Genomic DNA, 22,879 nt, shown 5'->3' with positions numbered 1-22,879 from the left:
CAGGATAGGAATGCTAAGTCTTGTCACCGTATCCCCAGTAATTACTGCCTTCCATAGTTGTTGTTGTTGTTGTTGCTGCTGTTGTTGTTTCACCACGTTTTGGCCAACTAATCCTCTAGCCTACTTGGATAGGATTGAAACCGTTATCTTCAGATAATGCTCACCTGGAACCATAGAGACTCAGCACCTCTATCCACTGCACCATGGGTCACCGTTAATCACCTGAACAAGGCCAGAGGATGAGTCGGCCGAAACGTGTGGAAGCAACAATGACGATAAAGATGAGGATAACAGTTTGCAAAAGAATAAATACACTAATTATGAAGTCTCAGATCAAAGGATATATATATTCTGAAAGTTTAGATAAGTCATTGGTATCGTCGGTTTTAAACCTGATAATGTGGGATCATTTTTGCTACCCATATCAAACTCTCTTCAGCTGATACTCATCTGTTTTATAACCGAAATTGGAAACATGCACATACAAGATCTCGTGCAAATCTCGTTTTTCTTTTTTTAAACAGTTTTAAAATTCAAATAATAAAACTTAAAAATTGTCCGTTTAATATTTTGGACGCTAAAGAAAACAAAGGAAAATGAAAAAGAAAAGGAAGAAGAAAAAAGAAAAATACTTAAATTTTTTTCTGTTGTATGTTATTCTAATATATTTGAACTATTTCATTTGTAACAGCGCCTGGTATTCATAAATGGTCACCCATCTGGTACTGATCAAACTCGACATTGCTTAAGTTTTGTGATCTAATGCAGACCAGTGTGACAACGTGGTTATGCAGTATACAACGCAATACTAAGTTGTATCAATCTAAATTGTTGTTGAGAAAAGATTTCTCATTTAAGGAAGGTTTTTCAGTTGCATTTGATTCCCAACTGTTTATTGCCAACCGTGTTGTGAATCCCAGACTTTACTTTAATGATGGCACATGAAACAGAATGATGAGAAATGAAAAGAATTTTATGTGGGAGAAAGAGATAAGCAGAAAACAAAAAAATACTTTTATGGATTTTAGGATGAACAAATACAAGACTTTAAAATCTGTTTTTTTTTTGGGGGGGGGGGCGCAGGGAAAATAAAATAAAAGCAAGATCAACATTAGGTGCAACGTTGATCACATTAAAAAATACCTTTTATTAGAGATATCCTACCCAACACCAGGTTCGCGGTCACTATTTTTAGGAGCATACATAAAGAGCCTATTGACTTGCCCCTTCATGAGAACAAAGTTGGACAGAAAGTTTAATGTAGGGAACTTTTGGAGCTTTTTAAAACGTGCATTAGAGTTATGTAATTAATTTAAAACTAGCTGGCTTCGCCTGATCGCTGTCGTTTCACAATTTAATTATTACTTACTACTTGAAATCATTGAAACGGTACTACTTGATGAGAAAAAGAAGACAAAACTAATCGATAAGAAAAATAAAACAAAACCATCGAAAAAAAAGCGAACAAACCTAATTCGTAAGAAGGTAACAATAAGCGATAAGACAAAGAAGGCAAAACTAGTTGACGAGAAAAAAAAAGACAAAACTAATTGATAAGAAAAAGAAGGCAAAACTAATTGATAAGAAAAAGAAGGCAAAACTAATTTATTAGAAAAAGAAGGCAAAACTAATTGATTAGAAAAAGAAGGCAAAACTAATTGATAAGAAAAAGAAGGCAAAACTAATTGATAAGAAAAAGAAGGCAAAACTAATTGATTAGAAAAAGAAGGCAAAACTAATTGATAAGAAAAAGAAGGCAAAACTAATTGATAAGAAAAAGAAGGCAAAACTAATTGATTAGAAAAAGAAGGCAAAACTTGTTAATAAGAAATAAAGACAAAACTAATTGATTAGAAAAGAAGGCCAAACTAATTGATTAGAAAAAAAGACAAAACTAATTGATAAGAAAAAAAGGCAAAACTAATTGATAAGAAAAAGAAGGCAAAACTAGTTAATAAGAAAAAGAATGCAAAACTAATTGATAAGAAAAAAAGCAAAACTAATTAATAAGAAAAAAAGACAAAACTAATTGATAAAAAAAGATAAGCAAAACGCATTGATAAGAAAAAAGACGAACTAATCGATAAGAAAAAAAGACAAAACTAATTGATAAGAAAAAGAAGGCAAAAGTAATTAATAAGAAAAAGAAGACAAAACTAATTCATAAGAAAAAGAAAGCAAAACGAATTAATAAGAAAAAGAAAAAGAAGCAAATCGATAAGAAGAGTAGTTAAAACTAACTGATAAGACAAAATTAACCGTTAAGAATAAAAAATTTTATAGATAAGAAAAAGAAGGCAAAATTAATCGATGAGAAAACAAAACTAACCCATGAGAAGAAGCGATAAAACTAATCGATGAGATAATCTATTGATTAATTTTTATTAGAAATAAAAGAGAACAAAACTAATGTTTTCTCATATTAAATTTGATTTGCATACACAATTATTAAATTCTTTCTTTTTTATTATTATTATTATCAGTTATTTTAAAGATTAAGTTTCCTCTTTGCTTATGAAAGTAAATTTGCAGACGCGATTATTCATATCACGAATTGAGCCGGGCATACATACGTTCACTTTTATTATATAGATGATATTGCTGAGCAATCTTTTTCATTGAATGTGTGTGATTGAAAAAAATAATACATTTGTTTCCTCTCTTGTATGTGGATGACTTTCTCCCGCTTTCTCTCTCCTCCCCCTCTCTCTCTCTCTCTCTCTCTTTATACATATATATATATATATATATATATATATATATATATATATAGATAGATAGATAGATAGAGAGAGAGAGAGAGGGAGAGAGGAAGAGAGGGAGGGAGAGAAGGAAGAGAGAAAGAGGGGGAAGAGAGAGAGATAGAAAGAGAGGAAGAGAGAAAGAGGTGAAAGAGAGAGAGAGAGAGAGAAAGGGAGAGAGATAGAAAGAGAGAGTGAGAGTGAGAGTTAGAATATATATGCATATTTAGGCAGCATTTTTCTCTCTATGGCATATTTCATTAAATCTCTGTCCCAATTTAGGAAAATTTTTGTTGAAAACATCTATACTTGAACAAACAAATAATAAACGGAAACTTGAAATACTAAAAGCACTACTAATAAAATCTAAAAAAAACAACAAAAAAAAAACAACTAATAATAAAATATACTTTTGCAATAGTAATAAAATTCTGAAGTGTTTGTAGAGTTATTTTTAATAGCTTTGCAAACATTTCAGGATGCTATTAATTTTAATCAATGGAAAATGGATAAATAATTAACCAATGAAGAAAAAAAATGATAAATTGTTCAAAACCAGTTAGATTAATTTATTCCTGACGATGAATCCTGAAGGATTGGAAAGTACTCGGACTTATGATTAATATGGTGATTACATCAGCCAGTTCTCGCCAGAAGTAAAGACTGTTATTCAGAAGTTGGAAAAAATCGAAAATAAAATTAATAGACAAAAACGTATATTTTATTTAATGATATATATATATATATATATATATATATATATATATATATATATATATATATATATATATATATATATATACTAGCTAAAGTACCCGTCATTGATTGGGTTCAAAAACAGCATACAGAAAATGAACTCTGATTTATGATAGTATGATAGGTTATGAAAAGGAAGGGTTATAAAGAGATAGCTTCGAATTTGGGGGTATCAAAACCAAAACAAAATATGATGAAAGTAAAAATAAAATAGATAAACCCTATAATTTATTATACCATACCTGTTCACACTGAAACACTTATCACAATATTCTGTGGATCTATATTAAAAAACCTTGTTGAACTTTGTGACATATTTCTATTCTATGGAGGTCAGGCGCGAACGAACACCCCATAATTTTATTATACCATATTTCTTCAAACTGAAACATAATTATCAAAGTATACTTACGTAGATAGATATGAAACGTCTTTATTAAAGTTTGTGCCTATTTCTATTCTATGGAGACCAGGCGCGAACGCAGACCATACAATTTTATTATACCATCCCTATTTAAGTTAAAACATACTTATCAAAGTATTCTTATGTACATCTATGTCATACACACTAGTAAACGTTTTTTTTTAATTTTTAAATTTTTTATTTCCATATTTTGTGAACCAGGCGCGTATGCAGATCCCACAATTTTAATGAATCATCATTATGCCAGATCAAACACACCCATTCCTGTGTCTCGATACATCTTCTATCATTATATGTGATCAGTTTTCTATAATAGTCAACCATATAGGAGCCTATTCGTGACCAGACACACAAACACAGACGTTCAGCTTTATACTATTATAGATATATAATTTCTTTTTCGTGTATTGATATTCATATTAAATATCTTTTTTCTATTCATTTAAAAAGAAAATACAACTTTATTATATATGGTTCGTAGAATTGCATCCATCTGCAAAAGATCTAGCTAATTTGCATATTCTTTTGAATATTAATTTTAATTAATTCCCTATTAGATTTTTTGGTTTTCCTAAAGGATGATCATCTTTATTTAGCTATTACATGTAATTATATTCATGCAGATATTCTACATGATTTATCTTTGCGTAATATTTGCGTGAAAAGTTTTTAGTAAATACAAACCTCTTTCTATATATGTTTATGTATGTATATGTATATTTGTTTTTAAAATAAATTGCCTACACTAACTCCTCTATCAGTTTTTGGTCTACAGACATGAAACTTAATATATAGGGTATTCGAACCCATGCGAAACTTTATATTTTGGCCAGAGAAAATCGGTGCAAAAGTGTAAAAATTAAAAAAATGAAATTTGTCTGATGAAGGTCGAACGGCGGCATTACGAATATGCGTAACATAATACCTATAAGCTCATATTTTAATTTTTAGCCTGGCAGCAAACATGTCTTCATAGCTCAGGCATTAACGTTAAAGGAAAAAGTAAGTTGTAAGCTAAACGGTTTGGTTTCGATTCTCGGTGGTGGAGCATGCAACATTTTTTTTCACTTTTTAAATCATTACGATATATTGGGTCCAATATAATATAATAAATACGAAATCTGTATTAATCAAAATATCATATTTAAGCGTATTTTACAACCAAGCAATCCAGAGCGGCCTGCTAGTATATATATATATATATATATATATATATATATATATATATATATATATATATAAACTCAAATGACCTTGTAATGGGTATTGTAACCTAACATCCGATTTACGACTTCCGGTTGTGCATGCGTATATAAACAAATAATAAACGTGACAATAAAACGTATTGGTTTACTGTGCACGTTTTCAGCGTCACAATTGTTTTGTTTTTGTTTTTTACGTTTAAATTATCCAAATAAACAATTGTTAATACTTTCTGCATTTTTTTTTACATCGTTCATTTCCGTATTGCATTTAAGTTATTTTAACGCAATTTTCTTACAAATAAATCTACTTTAACCTGTTGACAACCATAAGAGCATTTTACAATGACGATTTATCCACCGCGTTCATTTTTTTTATTTATTTATTCTCCATTTTTTAATACACCTTTCTTAAAAAACATTAATATATTTTCTTCTACACTACCAACATAAATAAATAACCCCGAAAATATGTTTTTTTTTAACTTGCGTTACAAATAAATAATCAACGCGACAATAAAACGTATTGTTTTACTGTGTACGTTTTCAGCGTCCCAATTGTTTTTTTACGCGTTTAAATTAAAAGATATATCAAAATTTGAATTAAACTAGTATTATGTATCTGTTCAGTGCACATTTACCTATAAGTATGGCAAACCACTTATAATGACTGTAAGTTTTTTTTTCTCTAAAATAAACAATTATAAACAGAACGACTCATAGAAATCTATCTATATTCTTTTTTTCATTTTAATATACTTTCATAGAAATGTTTCTGTTATGTCACAAAAAACTATTTTCTTTACGTCACAAGTGTCATGCTCATGCATTAATTCCATAGCTAATATAACATACTGACCCAACGGGTCACGGGTAGTCTAGTTTATATATATAATTGATAAAGATACAAATAATCTTTCAGAAAATAAACCTATCAAGATAGTAGAAACTCTCAACGGTTAAATAGATATCTTATATCTACGTAGGTTTAATAAAATATGTTGAGAAACACTTTAGTAAGAGTCAAACACATATTTATTATTCGGAAAAGAAATACAAATAGAGGTGAAAGTCCTTAATCTGCAGACTTTCGAAGACATACTTTCTTCTCGTCAGAGGGGAGGAGTTAGCAAAATGCATAAAAAAATTTGCCTGTAAAGTATTTTAAGAGACTAAGTATGAAAAGGATCATACTAGCGTGAAACTGAAGTGTAGAACATTGAAGCAGATGGAGTGGGGTGTATATATATATATATAAAAACTCCTTTAATTTGAACTTCCTCTAAAGTTAGACTTCCTCTCATTTGGACTTCTCCTAAACCTGGACTTTCTCTAAACTTGAACTGTCCCTTCATTGAAATTGTATTAGCATATTTGATGCGGAGTTGCAGTAAAACTGTTTACATGATTTAGTCAGATATTGCGCAGAAATGTAAATATTGGTACTATGTAATTAATGTAGATTAGCTATTGATAATTAATTTACACTAACTGTAAATTTTTTTTTTCAGATTGCTATATTTAAAATAGTGTAAAACAACTCATCACAATGGCTTGAAACTCTAAAAGAAAACAAGTGACACTGACTTTACTCGAAAAACGTCAAATTATAGAAAAATTAGATGCTGGAGTTGAAAATAGCGTGATATTGAGAGATATAAGATTGGAAGAAGTACACTGTTTTACATCAAAAAGAAAAAGGAGGAAATATTGAAGGCTGCTCCTTTCTCTTCAAATAAAAGACATGTCAAAAGAAGGACTCTTCGCAGACCAAAGCAAGTTGAATTCGATCGAATATTGCATGAGTGGTTTGTAGCAAAACGGAATGAAGATGTAGCAATATCTGGGCCCATGTTAATTGCTAAAGCAAAATCTCTTAAGGAAGAGTTGAATATCGCAGAAGATATGAAATTCAGTGAAGGCTGGCTTAGGAGCTTTAAGAGTAGGCATGGTATAAGACAATGTCAGGCGAACAACGGTCTGCAAAGGCTTCTCAACTGAAAGAATCAGAGAATACATCTGGTCTAGAAAAAATTCTTGAAACCAAACGGTTACCGACCAACCACGCTGTTCTTAAATCACTTAATGTAAATGATGTTGAAATGTGGGTGCAACAAGATGAGGAAACTACTGATCAATATCCTGAAGGCAGTAATGGTGATGAAAATAGTGACAGCTCCCATTCTCTTGACCCTAATGTAAAGAACCAAGAACACTCTGATGAAGCAATATCATGGGATGATGCAGAAAAGTCTATGGAGACGGTTATAAAATTTTTAGAAAAAAGTCCTTCTTTAGTGACAATTATGTTTTGCAAGCAATGTCACTCTGAAGAGATATAATTATAAAGAAGCTACAGAACGAAGAAATTGTAGATTTTCATGATCGCTTACGGAATACAATCGCAGGGCCGGAGAGCTCAATCAATGAAAATAGAAACTGCAATGAGACTCATTCAATGAATAACTAAAAAAAAAAAACTGTATTTTACATAAATGTATGATTTCTGTAGATGATAACTTAGGTAATAAATACCTAACAAGTAAGAGTAGATTTAATTTATTTTCAATGTTTTTGTTCCTGGTAATAATATTTAACAATTCTTACTTGCAATATATCGTAAACTCAACTTAAAATATACTTGAAGTATCATATAGCAATGAATTCCATTTACTATTTCTTAATTCTTAGAAAATTAAAGTTAACTGCAGCACATTTTTTTATCACGAAACTTGAACACCATCCTCTAATTTGAACAAAGCGGATGTTCAAATTATAGGAGTTATACTGTAATACAAATTATCAAGCTTTACCTAAGCAATTGTGAAAGAGAAATAAATGATCTACTTTGTAAGAATTACAAATCATCATCATCATCATTGTCGTCGTCGTCGTCGTTGTTGGCATCATCATCATCATCATCATCGTCATCATCGTCATCATAATCATCACCATCATCATCATAATCATCATCGTCATCGTATACATCATCATCATCGTCGTCGTCGTCGTCATCATCATCATCATCATCATCATCATCATCATCATCATCGTCATCGTCATCGTATGCATTATCGTCATCATCATAATCATCATCATCATCATCATCATCATCATCATCATCATCATCATCATTATAATCAGTATCGTTATCGTATGCGTCATCTTCATCGTCATCAATTTAACGTCTGCTTTACATGCCTGATTGAGTGGCCAGCTTTGAAAAATTGGTTTCCAAAGTAACTTATTTCTGGCCAAGTCTTTATTTATCTTTCTTTCTCTCGTTCATCCTTATCACTTCCTCTCATGTTTTCCATGGATTTCTTTTGTTACTATTTACAATGCCTCCCCACGGGGCAGAGTTAGACACCAGGGTCGTTTTTTAACGTGGAGAAAAGGAACAAAAATAAAAATTGTCTCAGTCGTGAAGGATTTCTCCTCCACTGACATGGACTTATTTTGTTAACTGACCTTGCTACTTCAATTGTTCTACATCTACTAAACCAAGAACTCCCATCCGTTCTTTCAATTAGACAATACCATATTTAACCCTTTCATTGCCTCATTAAATTTCTTGGCTATTTGTGTCATGATGTCAATTAACCGACAAAAAATAAAACATTATCTGTTTCTGCAAAACGTTTTCATATCTCCTGTAGATCTAATGTTTTCATGTCTATTATTAAAATTGCGTAATTTTTTCTCTGCAAACAGTTATTTGATAAAAATCATCATCATCATCATCATCATCATCATCATCATCATCATCATCATCATCACTATCATGGAAGTGACAGAAGGCAATTGATTAACAACAACCCAGTTCATTCCACAGAGACACTTTTATTTAGGGATGTTGGCAACCTTCTCATGGTCTCTCCTGTAAATACCCAATGTCTTTCTAGAAAGAATTCTAACTAGAAAGATATCAGGGAAACGAATGCCAACAATAATCATTTGATACATACGAAATGAATGGATGACTGATATTCAACATCAACAACAACCACCACCACCATCTTAACATCTGTTTTACATGCTGGCATATGTTGGACGACTTTAAAAAAATTGTCTTCCAAACTAAACTATCTCTGACTGGGTCTTTATTTATCCATCTTTGTTTCAAATTTAATAGTGTGATTCTCATATAATTTGTTAAATTGTTTTTCTACTTTTTTAATTTTTGTAAAATTATTTTAAACAAGGCCGATAGCCATTAGTTGCATGCAATCATGTAACGAATGAATGCGTGAATGTAGGATTGACATGAAATTCTTAAAGATAAACTAAAATGACCGAAAAATGGGCTGTAATGACTTAAATAAATAAAAAGTAAATGACTTAGAATGACTTTAATGAACTTAAGGATGAATTGAATGACCTTAAGAATGACTTGAATGCTTAAAAAATAACTGGAATCCTTCAAAAACAACTTGAATGATCTGGAGAATGACTTGAATGGCTTTGAGACTGACTGGTTGTAAAGTGGGTGAACATTTTACATTAAATTAATACAGAAAAGTGATCCCCCACTTTATATCACAATAAGTACAGCATATAGTAAGAACAGATACTATACTTTGATCTTCGCCAAAAGGCCAAGAAAAGGGTATTTATTTGCTCCCCCACCGAGCAAATTAGGTACAAGGAAGCGATTTTTAATGTGAGGAGTAAAGAGGAAATGGGGACCAACTCCCCGGCGAGTAGGGGAGCTGGATAATGACAATTGGTATGAAGGGTTGCCCCTACATTGACCAAGGTCTTATATGTGGGGTTGCCCCCACATATGGTCTTTGCTTGCAATATCTACACTTTGATCTTGACCAAAAGGCCAAGCACAAAAGTGTTATGGACAGACCGACGGACCGACGGAGTGACTTATAGAGTCGCTTGCACGCAACTAAAAACTGAGTCTTGATGAAGGTTGTCATGACGTTTGCTCGATTTCACTGCGGTGTACCTGCTTTTATTTTTCTGCGGACTGTTATCCTTATCTTCATAATTGTTGCTGTTTCACCACGTTTCGGCCAACTATTCCTCTGGCCTTCTTCAGGTGGTTAATGTTGAGTCTCTTAACTGTATCCCCAGTAATTACTGCCTTCCATAGTTGTTGTCTCACCACTTTTTAGCCAACTAATCCTCTGACCTGCTTTGGGTAGGATAGAAACTGCTATCTTTAGACAATGCTCACCTGGAACCATAGAGACTCAACGCCTCTATCCATTGCGCCACAGGCCCTGAAACGTGGTGAAACAACAACAACTATAAAGATGAGAATAACAGTCCACAAAAAAAATGAATACACAAATTATGAAGCCTCATCTGAAAGGATTCCAAAAAAGAAAAAAATATATAAGAAATTTTTAATTGATCCCCCAACAAAAGGAGGGTGGACGCGTAAAATCACTCTTGTTCGTTCGTCTGTTCGTCTGTCTGCACTTTTCTCAATAACTACACCCTGGAATTTTTTTAAATTTTGCACAAACATTAAACATGATATGAGTAAAAAAGTAACAGAGCAGATATTCCGGGAAAACTCCGGTTGACCCCCTTTCATATTAAAATGACTAAAATTGACATTTTTCAGGTTAAAATAGCTAAAATTGATACTTTTATGCTTATTAAAAAAAATTGATGCCTTGGATTTTTATAAAACTTTCTGAAAAGTTGTAACTAACTGATTTCTATATAATTTTGTTTGTCTATACTTCGCGATAACTCTTGTGTGTGCGCCAGGGGCTCTTTTAGGGCCAATAAAAACACTCAAATTTTTTTTACTATTTTACTCTATTTGTCCAAAATTTTTTGTGTATGTCTATTTATTAAGTTTTCCATGGTGCTGAACTCAAATTTAAATATGTTAAGGCCTTGGGGAGTTTTGGGACTAAATGGGAGGAGGGGGCAAATGATGGACTTAATCATTTCTTTTTTTTGCATGGTGTAGAGCTCAAATTTACATATACTAAGGCTTAAAACTGCACCGTTTGTTCATTTTCACCAGGATGTGACGTACCCTGGGAACTTTTGGGGCTAAATGGGGGGGGGGAGGCAAATGCTGAAGTCATTTTTTTCATGCCTCGTTCACTGTGGACTCACGGGGGACCATGCATGCTTCACTTGTTTCTTTATAGAATAATGATGTAAATCTGCTTTCAGTGGTTGACAGCAATACGATTTTGCATGTACATTCCGCAGTAAACGGGTCAGAGTAGTTAAGAAAAAAGAACAGCTTTTATATCGGTATATTTCTGTCTCAAACGGAGGTGGTCAGGGTGTACTAATGTTCGACGTAATAACAAGTAAAATTATGCTGGAAATAAAGCAAGGTATTAAGAATGTGTGTTTATGTGTGATTGTCTATGAGAAACTGAAACTGACGGTGAGAGCGTGCATTGAATTTCAGTTATTTTCTCACACAAGTTCATATTTTCAGCCTTTGTTTGCCATGATTATTACCGATCTTACCTATTTATGCATTATACTAGGGGTATTCCAAAAGTAATGCCTCCTATTTTTATTCCGCCCAAATGGATCAAAGGCAATTGCAAATTGCATTGCTATGGTGACTGAATGTATGCATTCATGACTTGAAAGTTTCATCTCTCTGTTGTAGATATTGACGATATGAGACTCAGAAAAAGCAACCCCTTTCATGGACGTGCGTCAAAAGCAGAGACGTGTGGTTTAATTCCTGGCAAAAAGTGCATTAGACATGGTAGTGATTATATAGAAACATAAATTCTGGAGCACAAAAGGCCACTCGTTTTCATCGTACCACTCCCGTCTTCATAGCCCTACAATTTGTTTAGTTAAAAAAGAATAGGAGACTTTACTTTTGGAACGACTCCCATATTTATATAGGTATATGAGCTGAAGTACATGATAGAATATGCAAGGCACAACTCCACTACATGTCAATTTGAAAGTTTCCCAATGTAGGAGCTACGAATGCTCAAACTGTAACACAGCATGGACGCGCTTTTGCAAATACATGCAAAATGACGTTAGCAATAGGGAAAAATAAAGACTTTCAAAAGGACATCACGTTAGAGACAGGAAAAACGTTCGAGATCACATAGAGGCGTGAATGACGTTTGAGAGCATGTATGAGACGACAATCACGTGACAGACGTCACAACATTAACGAGAGAATGAGGGAATAAATGCCGCGGTACAAAACAAGTTCTTTTCTATTCTTTGCCTGCTTTGTAACTGGAAACTACAACGTGTTGGTTCCCGGACAATGATAGAAAAGAAAAGTTGAGAAGGTTAACACGTTTTTATAAGTTAATTTTTACATAATAATGAAATGTAGTTTGCTTGAAGCATTGTGTGAGTCATGTATGAAGGTAAGTGTTAGAAGGCTATCACAATGCAAAGAATGGAATGTTGTCAGTGTCGAGGGAGGAAGACAAAAGCAAGTGATATATTTAAATTTATATATAAATATATATATATATATATATATACATATATATATATATATACACACACACACACACACATATATAGATATATTTATTTAATGATTTTTATGTCAATAATACGACTTACCTGACAAGTCAAACCTCTACACTGTGATGTATTGTATATGACATGTACATGACAGTTTTCTATAATATATTTCGAGGAAAATCCTCTTTCTCAAATGGAGGTTGTTTCAAATCTTGAGATATTTTTTAGTATAATTTTTACATATTAGATTAGGATTAATTGCCGCCAACCTCTGCAGATCTTTATTTTTTTTAAAGATTCTAACATAATACTTGAAAAAAACCCTAGCAAACTCAATTTTCTTGAAATCAAGAAATTGAGGAAATAAAAACGCGGTTGAGGGATTCAGGATAGTAAACAGTGAAGGAGAAATCTTTCAACACTGAAGCAATTTAAAGTTTTATTCCAATACAGAATGCTCCTTTTTGGAGTCTGGATTTTCTCCACATTAAAATCTACCTTCCTTTTAATTCTGTCTTCTTGGAGAGGTAAATAAATAAGGATGTAAGAAGAAATGAAACGTTATTGGAACTAGCCTTTATGGGGAGCCTCAAACACATCCAGTTTTTCTGCATATGACAAAAAAAGGACTCTTCTTATAGCAGAAGCATGAAAAAATGTAACACCGCGCACCTTTCTGTAAACACACCAGTCCTGTATACTTCTCTAAAAAGAAGTCATTAGTTTTTAATATCAAAGATGATACTCCCGATAAAAATTATATCTTATAAATGTTGATAATGGAATTTGCAACTGTATTTAAATGTGATCAGATCTATTGCATTCCTTTATGCGTTAATGCCATTAGGAAAGGCATGAACTTACTTTCCCCACGTCTGGGTAAAATGACAGTTTATGTTCATTAATCATTTACAATTAATCAATATACAGGTATTGTGTTTTCATATCAAATGACTCAAAAAGTGTGGATATATCATAAAACACCAAACCAAAATATTTACTAATTTAATTTGCAATATATACACTATATACATTAGAAGGAGAAGCACATGCAATAATTGCATTATTAAAGTCAACAATAACAACAACAACAATAATTAGAAAATACATAATGAAGAACTCTGAAAGAATAATTACTGCGGTAAGAGACACAGAAGAAACAAGCAAAATAGAAAAAGAAGAGAAGAGAAATAAGATGAGAAAAGAAAAACGAGAAAAGAAACAGCTACACAGACGATTTATAAGGATTACAAAAGATGAGACTAACGGAAAAACTTGGAAATGCCTACAAAAAGGAAACTTAAACAGAAAAACTGAATCCCTAATAACAGCCGCACAAGATAACATAATTAGAACCAACCACAAGGATCGACAAGACACAAGAAAACAGAAAATGCAGATTCTACAAACAAAGAGACAAAACAATAGACCACATAATAAGTGAATGCAGTAAACTAGTTCAAAAACAATATAAAAATAGACATGATCAAGTGCAGATGATTGCAACTTGAACACCCAGACAAATCGTACAAGCACAAACTGACAGCAGTATTGGAAAATGAAAGTCACAAGATCCTATGGGACATGGATATAAAGACGGACAAACCCATCCGACAAGACACAATTTGAAAATCGAGGTGTTAAGAAACAAGAAGTTAAGAAGACCACATATCATTATAGTTAACAAGAAGGAAAAGTCTCGCCAGATTATAGATTTTGCCGTTCCAGTAGACCACAGAGTGAAGATCAAGGAGACAGAAAAGCAGAGCAAATACACAAAAATGGCCAAAGAGCTCAAAAGGATATGGAAAATGAAGACAACATCACTAATAGTAGGAGCCCTTGGAACAATACCGGAAAAATTTGAAAAAAGAATGGGAGAGATTGGAATCAGAAGGATGGCTGAGAAGATACAACAGATAACAATAATGAAAATTGCATAAATATTAAGGAAAACCCTTGAATGTGGAGACAAACACACATGAACTACAGACACGAACTGGGCGCACAGAAACGGCTACAGCTGTAAAACACAAAGGAACATCACATGGAATCATGAAAACTGAAACGGTATAATTATAAGATACCGCCCCACCCCTTTGTGTGTGTGTGTGTGTGTGTGTGTGTGTGTGTGTGTGTGTGTGTGTGTGTGTGTGTGTGTGTGTGTGTGTGTGTGTGACCATAAACTGGCACCACACAAAATAAGTGAGGAAATTCAAGAAGGACAGAAATTCCCAATTTTGATTCTGATTAATTGTTCCAACACTAATCACAACCTATTTTTTCTTTCTTTGGTCAAAATGAAATATACTTATCCTAGTACTCCGGGTAATGTACTTTCAGAAATACATCTGGTTATTGGGATCTATCTGCAAAATTTAGCTTGAATTTATGACCAAACAGACAGGAAGAATAACTTACATGATTGTAAAATAAGGGTACATTGAAAAAGCATTATCTACGAAGCCACGAGATATATATTGTTAATATGACTTGATGAAGAATTGAACGCTAATATTCTGGCTACTTAGCGAACATTTTAATCATTATGCCAAAATGGAACTACAACTTTATTATATAGATAGACTAGCCTGGGTGCTCAGTGTTGCCCCGGTGTTTGGAGGTGTGTGTTTAGCAAAAAAAAAAAAAAAAAGTGGTAGTAGACAGGCAGGCTCGAACCTGTGACGCAGAGGCGGAAAAGAAAGTGAAAGAAAATCTGACGTCTTATTGCTACTCCATGACACAACCGGAAGTTTGGAATGTTAAAATTAGGTAAAGTCAATCTAACCGATACAATGACTTGCAAAAATGGCTTGCAAAAAATCGACCCCTTCTTGTAGAAAACTGCCCAGTGAGAATGAAGGAATTAATGTTTTGGGCCAATTTTTAATATTTTCGTCAGAGACGTTGAGCTTCAAAATGATACTGATCCGGTGAAAATCCGTCGCCTCTGTCGAAAGTTTTAGGCAGACATACATACATACATATATACATACATAAAGACATACATACATGATGGCAGCAAATTCGTTTTCAAACATTGCCATTACTTGATATAGCACAAAAAAAAAGGTATACAGAAACACGAAAACATTCAGTGATGGGTCGCACAAAGGTGGCTTTTAAGCCCTGCCAAACTCTGGCATTCTTTGGTATACATTATGCAGACATGTGCGCCACTAGCAGAACGTTCTTGATGTTCATACATACATAAATACATACATACATACATGCATACGTAAATACATACATACATACATACATACATTTAAACAAACAGGTTAGATTTATATTATAGATGTCCAAGTTCTAAAATAAGGTTGTCCAGTGCAAACACAAAGCTAACAACATATTTTTTCCTTCTTTCGTCAAAACTCTAGGTAATAAGAATACACCTGGTTGTTAGGATCTGTCTCTAAATCCTTATCATGAATTTGTGACTAAAAAAACAGAAAGGATAACTTACCTAACTGTAAAATGAGGGCAAATTGAAGAAGAAGTCATGATCGTGACTTCTTAGATTATGATACCATTGAAAATCCAAATAAAAAAAATATATTGGGGAAACTACATTTAGATCTGACAAAAAAGATAGCATAATCACAAAAGCACTTTTACTTATAGAAAACATACATCATGATCAGACCATTTTAACCATGAAACTTAAGAATAAACTGTGAATATAGAATAAAATTTACATAATCAAAAATTAAACTAGTGCACTTAAAAGTAAGAATAGTTTAAAAAAATATAGTGAAAACTTCTAATATTTAAAAAAAAAAAAAATAAGATCGAAAAATAAAATTAAGAATAAAATCTTCTATAGGGCTGATAATATGCGTCTTAAATATTATATATTTATGCATGAAGTAGATAGAAAATTTAAACACATTAACAAAGCAATCACGTGACTGCAATGATGACTCAGTACGGCTGGGCTTATCCTGGATAGGTTGGATTTTTTTTTTTGATTGATCCACATAGAAATTTACCAAAACCTTTGCTGCTTTAATAAAGGAAGAGAAAATCCATTGGACAGGATTCAAAAGAGAGTCGCCAACCTAATAGGTCCGGAGCTGTCATCTAGGCTTTATCCTTTGCCCCATCGACGAAATGTTGCGTCCCTCTGCCTGTTCTACAAGTATTTTAATTGTGAATGGTCTGATGAACTACAAGCACTTTGCCCCCTCGATGTCAACACCCCTGGCAAACCCGACAAACAGCTAAATCCCACCCCTTCACAGTAGAGATCCCTAAGTGTAAGAAAGCCTTCTACTCCAATAGTTTCTTCCCCAGAATTGCTAAACTTTGGAACTCGCTTCCGGGATTCTGCTTTCCCAACTGTACTGACATGCAGAAGTTCAAGTGTAATGTGAACAAAAATCTTGCTGCTCATCTCCCTTCATAATATCCCTGCAACTTATGTCCCCGATAGTATCCCTCTACTTCAAATTGGCACTGTGCCTTGTTTGGGGTGAAAATTGAATTTAAAAAAAAAAATGAATAGATACATAAAATTAAGAGCTATAATTCATAATGACTGATTAATTAGTTAAAGAGTGATTTATATATATATACAAATATATAAACATAAATAATTTATATAGAGATAGTGTTAAGCAAAAGTACAGATACTGTGATAAATATACAGAAAAAATTGAAGCATGATAGAATTTCAAATTGAAGCCTGACTTATTAAGGTGTATGTAAAGCAAAGGACAAAAGCATCACGTACCATGTTGACTATAGTAAGATAAGATTGTTTGTTTTATAGTTGTTTCTTTCAGGTTTCAACTATATACATGCCTCATCAAACACATTGACTTATTTGCTTTTCTGATATATATATATATATATATATATATATATATATATATATATATATATATATATATATATATATATACATGTATTTCATTTAAATTCAATGAGCAATCAAAATTCGCCAAGATTCGACATTGTGACCTCTTTAATCTGTGAGAACACGAAAGTATCCATTGTTATTTATGTAACAGTTCAGATACTTTATTTTACATATAAACTTTGTGAATAGAAAAAAAAAAGAAACACCCAATAAGCTTTTCAGTATTCTTATGAGGGGACTCACACACACACACGCACGCACACACACGCACACACACACACACACACATATGTATGTATATATATATATATATATATATATATATATATATATATATATATATATATATATATATATATATATAATTTTATTCAATTTAGGTAAACAAAAATACTACAATAAATTTACTGTTTCAGTCATAAAAGACAATTAAGGCCAGTTATTTAAAGAAAATAGAAACCGAATAAAAAATGGAGACCAAATAAAAAAGATAGAAAAAGAGAAAAGGAAGAAAGGAAAAAGTTTTGGAGATTTATTCTTAAAACAAAGCCATCAGATATGCATGTATTTTGACGCTATTTTAATCAATTATAATCAATGCATTTTTCATTACTTGAATCATGTCAGAACGCCCACGTGTTTTATGTGTTCGTCTGTTTCCATGGCAACCTGTGCAATATCCTTTAATTTTTTATGTTAAATTTCATTAAAGATAATCTTGGTTAAATTTAATTGATAAGAACTTGGTTTGAATCAAAATAAGGATTTAATTTTAAAATCTTATTACAATTCATTATGAGAGGTCAAAATTTCAAGTTATTTATAATAATAGGTTAATTTACTGTGTTAAGATTTTATATTAGTTCTCTGTAAAAATAAAATTATGTGGTCAAGACTCGAACAAAAATAATGTTAAAATACACTAAAACTGCATATTTAGTGACTTTAGTGTGTTATTAAATACGCAGAATACTATATAGAAATTACTACTTTAAAAGTTATGAGCATTAACACTATTAAATCTCACTTACAATAATAAGATCAGGTGTAATACATATTTTAATGTTCGTGACGGCCATCATGAACACCATACTGGGAAAGCTCAAGGTCAAAACTTGAGGATTTTTAAAAATATATTATTCACTATGTAAAGGAAATTTTCTGAAAATATGTTATCTAAATATAGTAATTCATAATCATAATTTTGAAGTGTTCAATCTGCTGCCAAACATTCTACTTATTGTCGTCTACAATTCGTCCCTCTTGACGCATGCATATATGTAAATTAATGCCTACCATATGCTCCCATGATCTTTACAGATCATCTCACATTACATAGATCGGCACTTATATCTCTAGCACTTCATATACGGCATAATCACGTTTACACACTGGTTCTCATTAGATCACTGAAGTTAAGCAACGTTGAGCTTGGTCAGTACTAGATAGGCGACCATTTGGAACTACCAAGCGCTGTATATAGGAGGCCTGCCACACCTCTTTACAAGAACTGCAAAATCTCATGTTGTCATCTCCCTTGACGGAGATATACATGAGACTGTGTACTACTTATGATTTTAAATTCTCTTGACACTTCGGAGGACCCTGTATAGGGTGAAAGCTATACACACGTACATGACCAGACTTTCTCACTACACAGTCAGGCACAGCTAGCCCTTGCTACACGGATAAACACAGCTAATCCTCCAACCGGGGCCGACACAGCTAGCCCTTGATATATTTGCTGAATTTTAACCACAAAAAAATAACCAAATAAAATCTAAAAGTCTGACTCAAATCGTAATTGACACTTCTCTGTAATACAACCACTTCAAAGTGGAGACGATAACCTTAATATAGTTTAAAAAATCAACAACAAAACTACATGTATCTATATATATATATATATATATATATATATATATATATATATATATATAAGTGAACATGTCTGTCTGTCTGTGTACATTTCCCTACGCAATAACTCTCTCAATTGTAAGTCTACAGACTCGAAATTTGATATACAGGGTACTGAGATTTGGGAAAATATTTGTGACCGATTTTCGGCCAGAAATTTGGCTGTTAAGGGGTTGAAGTTCAACGATTTGATCTTTGAGAACTCTACCAAACTCCTCCGACAATTTTGGGTCTAAACACTTGAAATTTTAGATATAGGTTCGTTGGACATGGATCTAACTTAATAACTTGATTTGAGCCCAAGACAATAAATGTTAAGGGGTTATAATAGGGGTCAAAGTTTTAAAAAATTGGCCGCTTTTGTTTTTGCTCAACATACACTTCCAAACACCTGGGCAACGCCGGGCTGAAATGCTAGTATATATATATATATATATATATATATATATATATATATATATTATTATTATTATTATTATTATCAACTGGGGTATTGTTTTCTTTTGATTTTATTTTTTACTTGGCAGTCATTACTTATCAAGCCCCAAAGGTCACTCGAGGATAAAAGTTAATGAATGTAAGGTGTTAGTGTAGTAATCGTTAATGGAGTATTATTTGATTATTTATGGGGATGGCTCAACAAGAACTTGTTTACATTGGATTTGAAGGATACCGTATTGTATTCAACGGAGGCCAGTGTTTCACATGCAGGCAGTTCTAGGAAAAAAAGCTTTTTTCATGGAATCCGTGTTTAGATTTAGGCACAGTTAGAGAATGGGGGAAATCGTGTATAGTGGTTGTAGTTAGTCGAGTGTTTTTGTGAAAGTTTGCCAAGGAGGTACCATAGATTGGAGTTCAGTCGAGTACTTGCCATGAAAAGAGCAGAGACAGGCATGCAATGTCTCTTCTGTGAGAAAGAGATTGCAGGAAAGAGAAAAGGGCATCACCTACTAGGTTTTGAAGCCAGTTTTGAACTTTATCAAGGCTGAAGAGGGTGCACTGAGTAATTCCTGTCTATAGATGTGGCAACAGTACTGCCTTTTAGAACATACCTGGCTCTTATGCAGATAGAGGATTGCATTAGTACCTACTGGAGCGGTAGAGTGATCTAACCATTTTTCCAACGATCTTAGCAACAGATTTGATGTTTGTGTTCCATTTCAGATCAGGAGTGAAGATCAGTCCTATAAGCTTGTCAAGACATGGTATTTCCCAAAGACAAGAGCCATTCATTTCAAATGAGGTGAATGGGGGTCAGGACAATTATGATGAAAGGAGAGAAGTTTGGTTTTAAATGCATTAAAATTAACTAGCCACCTTCTTTCCCCATAGCACCATGTTCTCAAGATCAGAAGAGAGGGAATCAGAAATATCTTGGTCATTGCTGACCTTTGAAGTGTTGCCATAGATTGTGGTGTCGTCTGCATAAATGTCTGTGAATGAACTAAGAATGTGATTTGAAATATCATTGATGAAGATTAAGAAGAGAGTTGGGCCAGGATGGAGCCTTGAGGGATGCCAGCGTTAATATAATGAGTTTCTGATTTCTACCCATCAACAACTACTCTTATAAACCTATCAGAGAGAAAGGATTTAATAATTGAGAGGACATTTCCAACTATTCTATAGTTGGCGATCTTGTGAAGTAGAACTTTATGCCATACTTTATTGCTCTAGAAACGAAGCCCCTATCAAGAGATTCACTAATCCTGTGTGATATAACTGTTAGAACAGCTGTAGATCTCGCAGAATGGAAACCATATTGCATGTCACTGAGCAGGTTATTTTTGCTGAGATGGTTGACCGCTTCTCTATTTATCACAGATCCCAGCAACTTACTCATGGTGCACAAGAGACTGATAAATCTATACTGAAAGGGAGATGACTGATCTCCAGAATGTTTAAAGGATGGGCAGACTGATGTTGTTAAGGCAACATTTAAACAGCTTTGTAAGTATGGGAGTTAGTTCCGGTTAACGATATATATTTTAATAACATAATTATATATATATATATATATATATATATATATATATATATATACATATAAGCGAGAATGTGTGTGAGGATACTTCTCAACCTATATACTCAGCGAGTTTTGGTATAAAGGGTAGTCAGACCTGGAAATCTGTTTAATCCGTTTTCATCTATAAAAAAGGGCTGCTAATGGGCCAAAATTGAAAAATTGGTATGTGGAGTCCATCAGATTTTTTTTGTTTGCTAACTGTTTCACGACTGTGCATGCGCAAATCATTCACATTAGGTTAAGAATAAGAAGTTTGGAAAACACCTTTTGGAGATCGTGTTCAGTTGGGCTAACAGTTATCGTACTTGACTCACTGACATTAGGTTTTGGTTCCGATCTCAGCTTGAGTATTTTTTTTTATTCACAATATGTGAACCGTTTAGAAAAAAACAATACTAACATACACATGTCTCAGTTTTTTCCGTTTTGTATGTCATTTTTTTTTAAGGAATGTAACGTTACGCTTAATACCGAGCAACGCCAGGTACATCTCCTAGCATATATTTAAATATATGCATATTATATTGTACATTGTAGTTAACAGTTATTTATATGTATATGTGTATATTATATGCGTATATTCTAGTTAACAATTTTATGATTAACAAATAGTATAAGTTTCTCTTTTCTTTTCGGTCTTGGATATGACCTTAAACTATATCCTATGGTGAGGCCTCAGCTTGCGGGCTTCGGGGAGTGTGGAGCCACCCTTTTTTTTTTTTTACATGGTAGTCACCACTTATCAAGGCATGGAAGCCACTCGGGGATAAAGGTTATTGCATGGGATAATATCATAGTAATCGTTAGTAATGGAGATTTAATAAAGTGTCTTACTTAAGGGAGTGGTATATCGGGAATTTTTTTATGTTGAACTTGAAGACATCAAAGTTGTAATCAGGTGGGAAACAGGCAAACGGAAGAGAGTTCCACAGGCGTGCACTTCTAAGAAAGAAGCTTTGTTCATGGTATCTACATTTTGATTTAGGCACAGATAAAGAGTGGGGAAAATTACTGACAGTGGTTTCAGCTAGACGGGCGAGGGGGGACCAGAGATTGGAGATCAGACGAGCACTTGCCATGGAAATAACGATAAAACAAAGACAGGCTTGCAACGTCTCTTCTGTGGGAGAGAGGTTGCAGAGAAGAGAAAAGGGCATCCCCCACTAAGCCACAAAATCTATTTTGTACTCTGTCAAGGCAGGATAGACTGTTTTTAGCAGCTCTTGCCCATATGTGGCAGCAGTACTCCATCCTTGGACGTACTTGGCTTTTACATAGATAGAGAATTGCTTTAATTGCCATTGCTCCTATAACCCTAACACCCTCTCTTGTCCGAGGGCTGGGCCGCATCCGTCGCTATCCTGGTTCACGGGAGCATACTTGTGATGTACTTCTGGCTGTGTTTGTCGCTCCCAGCTCACAGGACCATAGATGCAACCCAGCAGGGCTACATTCTTACTTGTCTAGTGGTGGACCCCTCAAGGGTGACCAGAC

At 33.3% G+C, this 22,879-nt stretch overlaps 1 protein-coding gene and 1 pseudogene across 1 annotated transcript in view; both read right to left on the bottom strand.

Annotated features, from left to right (window-relative positions):
• LOC145255595 (uncharacterized) overlaps nt 1-22,879 on the bottom strand; it is a 111,423-nt gene that overhangs the window by 65,991 nt on the left and 22,553 nt on the right. The window lies entirely within an intron of this gene.
• LOC145265404 (U2 spliceosomal RNA) lies at nt 9,608-9,734 on the bottom strand (annotated as a pseudogene).

This window comes from Euprymna scolopes, chromosome 3 (assembly GCF_053919585.1).
Source record: "Euprymna scolopes isolate OS-2025 chromosome 3, ASM5391958v1, whole genome shotgun sequence".
Lineage (NCBI taxonomy): Eukaryota > Metazoa > Mollusca > Cephalopoda > Sepiida > Sepiolidae > Euprymna > Euprymna scolopes.
The sequence above is the reverse complement of the archived record's forward strand: the minus strand, read 5'-3'. Positions and strand labels throughout refer to the sequence as shown.